The sequence below is a fragment of the Bison bison genome, unplaced genomic scaffold (assembly GCF_000754665.1).
Source record: "Bison bison bison isolate TAMUID 2011002044 unplaced genomic scaffold, Bison_UMD1.0 scf7180017864378, whole genome shotgun sequence".
Taxonomy (NCBI): Eukaryota; Metazoa; Chordata; class Mammalia; order Artiodactyla; family Bovidae; genus Bison; species Bison bison.
In genome coordinates, this window is record NW_011494950.1 from 1,249,523 (window position 1) to 1,255,531 (window position 6,009).

The window sequence follows — 6,009 nt, forward strand, 5'->3', positions numbered from 1 at the left end:
AACAGACTTGTAGACACAGTGCGGGAGGGAGAGAGAGCTATGAATTGAGAGAGTCGTATGGAAATGTATCCACTGCCATGTGGAAAATAGGTAGCCAGTGGGAATTTGCTGCATAACTCAGGGAGCTCAAACTGGTGCTCTGTGACAACCTAGAGGGCTGGGATGGGGTGGGAAGTGGGAGAGGTTCAAGAGGGAGGAGACATATGTATACCTATGGCTGATTCATGTTGACATATGGCAAAAACCAACACAATATTGTAAAGCAATTATCCTCCAATTAAAAATAAATTTAAAAAATTTAATGTGCATCAGAATCCTTCAGTCAGTCAGTTAAGTTGCTCAGTCATGTGTGATTCTTGTGACCCCATGCACTGCAGCACACCAGGCTTCCCTGTCCATCACCAACTCCCAGAGCTTGCTCAAACTCATGTCCATCAAGTTGGTGATGCCATCCAACCATCTCATTCTCTGTCATCCCCTTCTCTTCCTGCCTTCAATCTTTTCCAGCATCAGGGTCTTTTCCAATGAGTCAGTTCTTTGCATCAGGTGGCGAAAGTATTGGAGCTTCAGTTTCAGCATCAGTCCTTTCAATGAATATCCAGGGTTGATTTCCTTTAGGACTGACCAGTTTGATCTCCTTGCAATCCAAGGGACTCTCAAGAGTCTTCTCAAATACCACAGTTCAAAAGCATCAATTCTTCAGCACTCAACTTTCTTTATGGTCCAACTCTCACATCCATACATGACTACTGGAAAAATTGTAGCTTTGACTAGATGAACTTTTGCTGGCAAAGTAATGTCTCTGCTTTTCAATATGCTGTCTAGATTTGTCATAGCTTTTCTTCCAAGGAGCAAGCATCTTTTAATTTCATGGCTGCAATCACCATCTGTGGTGGTTTCAGAGCCTAAGAAAATAAAGTCTGTCACTGTTTCCATTGTTTCCCCATCTATTTGCCGTGAAGTGATGAGACTGGATGCCATGATCTTTGTTTTATGAATGTTGAGTTTTAAGCCAGCTTTTCACTCTTCTGTTTCACTTTCATCAAAAGGCTCTTTAGTTCCTCTTCTCTTTCTGTGATAAGGGTAGTTTCACCTGCATATCTGATATTCTGCATATCAGAATCCTTTGTAAAGCACAAATTACTGATTTGGTATATCTGAGGTGATGCCCAAGGATTTTCCATTTTAACAAGTTTCCAGGTGATGCAGATGCTGCTGATCCAGGGACCACACTTCTAGAATCACTGATACAGGGAAATTTAGATTTGCCTAGAAGTGAGATAAACTAAGGGGCTATCAAAAGCTATCATTGCTGGCCTTATGAAAGAATAAGTTGCAATATTTCTTCACCACTTGGTTCACTTGGTATTTTACTTGAAGATACTTAACTATTTAAGTTGCTGAGAAGATTGAAATGTCAGAGAAACTTTAAGCTAAATCATGGAGACTTGTGAGGGCCAAGTAGAGGATTATGGTGGGAGGGTAGAGGTGGAAGAACCAAAGACTCAGAAAGTAATCAAGGAGCCTGTGGCCTGGAGGAGTGATGAGTGGTGCCATGTGTTGTGGGACAATCAAGCAGACCCGAAGAGTCCCTGGTGGCCAGAGCTGAGCAAAGTCCATGAAGAGGTCAATGCAGAAGTGTGAATGAAGGGCATTGAAAACTGTATGCAGGTGAGCACTTTTCCAGAAAGTCATTTGGGAAGGACAGAACAGCAGTTAGTCTGCAACTAGAGAAGAGAAACCCTACTTACTAGCAGAGTATTTCTTTGCTTCTGTCCCCCACTCTCCCAAGATTAAAGAGACAGCATTCTAAGCTAGTGGTTATCAGTCAGAGATGGAGATAAAGGCTTTCTGGAATGATGGTATAGTTTAATGTGATTACTTGAATCCAGTTTAGAAAATTCCATTTATATAGAGTTTTGAGACATAACTTTTGTAAAGTAGATATATTTATACACTTCCAAGCCCCCTAGAAAATACAGCAGTATGTGGAAATCTGAGATATTGGGGTTGAGAAGAGGGGCCTTAAGAATTAGTGTAAACCTTTTATTTTACATATAAAACTCCCTAGATCCAAGTAATTTCAGGGATAAAATGTCATGCTTGGTGGTAAAAACTCTGCTACTGTAAAGTGTCATTGTACCACTGTTAACCATTGATTTTTAGAAACGAAAACATTAAAATCTTTAGTTTGCCTTGTTGCTTAGTTGATAAGTTATGTCCAACTCTTTTGTGACCCCGTGGACCATAGCCTGCCAGGCTCCTCTGTCCATGAGATTTCCCAGGCAAGAATACTAGAGTGGGTGGCCATTTCCTTCTCCAGGGGATCTTCCTGATCCAGGGATCAAACCCACATCCCCTGCATTGGCAGGCAGATTCTTTACCACTGAGCCACCAGCGAAGCCCCTATCTCATATTTAAAAGTATGTACACACCTCAACACACACACACACACATATAAAGGCTTTAAAAGGTATACACACTTTCATGCAAAAATTATCCAAGTCTATTCTAAGGAAATAATTTCAAGTTTTCAAAAATGTTTTTAAGACTAATGTGGCAGTTTCTACAATATTGAAAAATTGTGAAAGATGTGAAGAGGTCATATATAGGGTACTGATTAAAGAAATGACAGTGGAGCCAAGCACAGACTCTGATTTAGACACTGGAAATGATGAGGTTCATGCAGTGATTGATGTGTTCACTGCAAAGCAGAGGGTGACAACGTAGTTGGTGTTGGGATTTGGTCAGGTACTGTGGCTGGCAGTGGAGCACACGCGGGCTTCCTTGTCGAATCCACAATAGGAATGCAGGCTCCTTCCAGATTTTCATGACTACTTCTTTGCACCTGTTTTTTAAAGTGATACCTTCATCAGGTTAGACTGAAACATTCACCTTAGTTTTTATAGAAACAACAATCCTCTTTTTGTGCTGCTAGCTTATTGATCTTTTAATATCTAAATTATGTAACCATGATAACGGGCATAAACCAGTTTGAGAAAAAAATGCAACAGCCTCTTGGTATGTTTGTATTTCAACTTGTAGAAATGCAAAGTGTTCAGGTGCATCCCAGAGAGAGACCTGCCTACCTGCATCCTTTAGTAGATACCGAGGATGTCAAGATTCTATTTTATCCAGAGACAATGGAAGAATGTGTGATTCCTGTGAGAATATTAAGAGAAGGTTGCTTGAGAGCACTTTGTATTATGTTAAAAAAGTATGCAACAGTGCTATATAAATAATATGATCTTTGTGAAAAAAATACAAGTGTATATAAATTGAGATATTAACAATGATACTTATTTTATTCTTTACAATTTTATCCATTTTCTAGAATTTTGCAGTTAGCTTTATAATTGAGAAAAAGATTTCATTTCTTTCCATTTTTGAAAATTTAAATTGTGGCAAATTTAAACAAATGAAAACAAATTAGTGGTTTATTACATACATGGTGAACTAAGAACATCTTCCTATAGTTCAGTTGTTTTGAAATGTACTTTGTCATCCTGGTACTATGTTAAACAGGGAGATAGGATTTCAAAGCAAGTAAATGTGGAGAACTGTAGTTTTCTTACAAATACTAGAAAGGCTACAATGCACATTAGCATACATTGCACTTTTCTTGTGGAGCAAATCTTTGTCCAACAGAATCAAATCCAGTGAATACTTAGAAAATATAGATAAAGGTCTCTGGCTTATAGTAGACATTGTAAATTACAATATACCTTCTGCACCTATGCACAGAAATGCTGTCTGCTTAAACAGGGGGTTAGGCAACCAGAGTTTTTAAAGCATTTCCTGACACCTGTGAAGTTGGTAAATATTTCCTGTTTCTGTTGTGTCTAGAGAAAACAGGAATTAACAACTTGGAAGTGATGATTAAACAAGTTGTGAATGACTTCTACATAGGCAGTTCTTAGTATGAGATTTCATTTTCTTAAAATCTATCATAACATATTTCTCTTAAGGGAAAAAGTAATTGTCATAATAATCTGACAACTGACTGAATGATCAAGATAAACGCTATACCCAGGAGGAATGGCACCTATATTAATGGTGGGATGTGTACTATATATTTTCATAATTTAAATATAAATTTGATGTCTTCAAAAACCCGGTGTACGAGACAGCAAAAGAGACACTGATGTATAGAACAGTCTTATGAACTCTGTGGGAGAGGGAGAGGGTAAGAAGATTTGGGAGATTGACATTGAAACATGTAAAATATCATGTAAGAAACAAGTTGCCAGTCCAGGTTCGATGCACGATACTGGATGCTTGGGGCTAGTGCACTGGGACGACCCAGAGGGATGGTATGGGGAGGGAGGAGGGAGGAGGGTTCAGGATGGGGAACACATGTATACCTGTGGCGGATTCATTTTGATATTTGGCAAAACTAATACAATTATGTAAAGTTTAAAAATAAAATAAAATTAAAAAAAAAAGAAAAAAAAGTAAGCAAAACTGAGAAAGTAAGCAACGAGTGTGGTTTCTCTGGCTTTGTGCTAAATATATAAAGTTAGCCATTTTGAAAATTATTTTTGTTATCTTAAGTACTCTGGAAGTACTTTGATCTGAGTGAGCCAGGATTGGCTCACTGCGATATTCACTAATTATCGACTTCAGATGTGTTCTTTAACCATGTCTTCCCAGTATCTTCTGGGCAGAGTGTAGGTAATGACTTATGTACAAAGCCCTAAGGACCTGTGCACAAGTCCTCTGTATGTCATTTTATCCTATCCTGTACCTGTATTGTTATTTAGTTGCTAAGTTGTGTCTGACTCTTTTGTGACCCCACAGACTGTGGAGCCTGCCAGGATCCTCTGTCCATGGGATTTCCCAAACAAGAATACTGAAGAGAGTTGCCATTTCCTTCTCTAGGGGATTTTCCTGACCCAGGGACCGAACCTGCATCTCCTGCATTGGCAGGTGGATTCTTTACCACTGAACCACAGGGAAGCCCCTGTGTCTGCCTAGTTTAAGCTTATCCAACAAAGCAGATAATTTAAGTGCTATTATATAAGCCACCCTCACTTTTTGGGTATCTCAGATGTAGATTAATTGCAGCAAGACTGAAATATTTAAAATATTTCACACGTTCTGTTAAAAGTGAATACATAGACTGAAGAAAATCAACTGACTCCTTAACAAACTTGAATATACCTGTGAAAAGTGAGTAGCAATGAATGAAACTCAATTAATATCACCTGAAACTCTCACAATTCTACAAAAGAAGTTACTATTTTTAGAGAACAAATAATAGTGTTCTATTTAAGTCTCCAAACAATTATTAGCATGCTCCTGAAAAAAAAAGGGACAATGCTTCAGGAGAATGCGCGGGAGCCCTACAGATGTGGTACACTTCCCTGTGTACTATTTTTGGTTGTCTATTCCTGCCTTTTATTTTGGGACTTGGCCCGCTTCCTTTGTAGTTTCCCTTTAACTTGCTCATATCTTTCTCACTTATATAATGCATTTCAAGCTGGCTTTTTTTTCACCTCTCAAAGGAAACTCAAGGAATGTTGACCAGTTCAGAAACCCCAGCTAGTCTTGGCAACAACAGAATTCTTGGTTTGAAAACAACCTTGGAAATCCAGGGTCATGGTTGACTTTCTAGTTATTTAATGAATCAGAGCTGCAGAGGGATTGGAGACCAGGCATTAGAAGATTTTGAACCCCATTTTCATGAAATTGTTTCATGTCTTGCAGAAACTGGAGGAATTTGAGATGGACTCTGATTCAATATATTTATACTAAAGCAAAATTCAGTTTAAAAAATAAGGAAGGGCTTCTCTGGTGGCTCAGTGGTAAAGAATCTGCTTGCCAGTGAAGGAGATGTGAGTTTGATCCCTGAACCCGGGAAGAACCCCCATGGTTCAGGGCAACTAAGCCCCTGTGCCATAACTATTGAGCCTGTGCTCTAGAGCCTGGGAGCTGCAACTAACCATGCTGCAACTATTTGGCCTAGACCCCTGCTTCTCATCAAGAGAAGCCACCACAGTGAGAAGC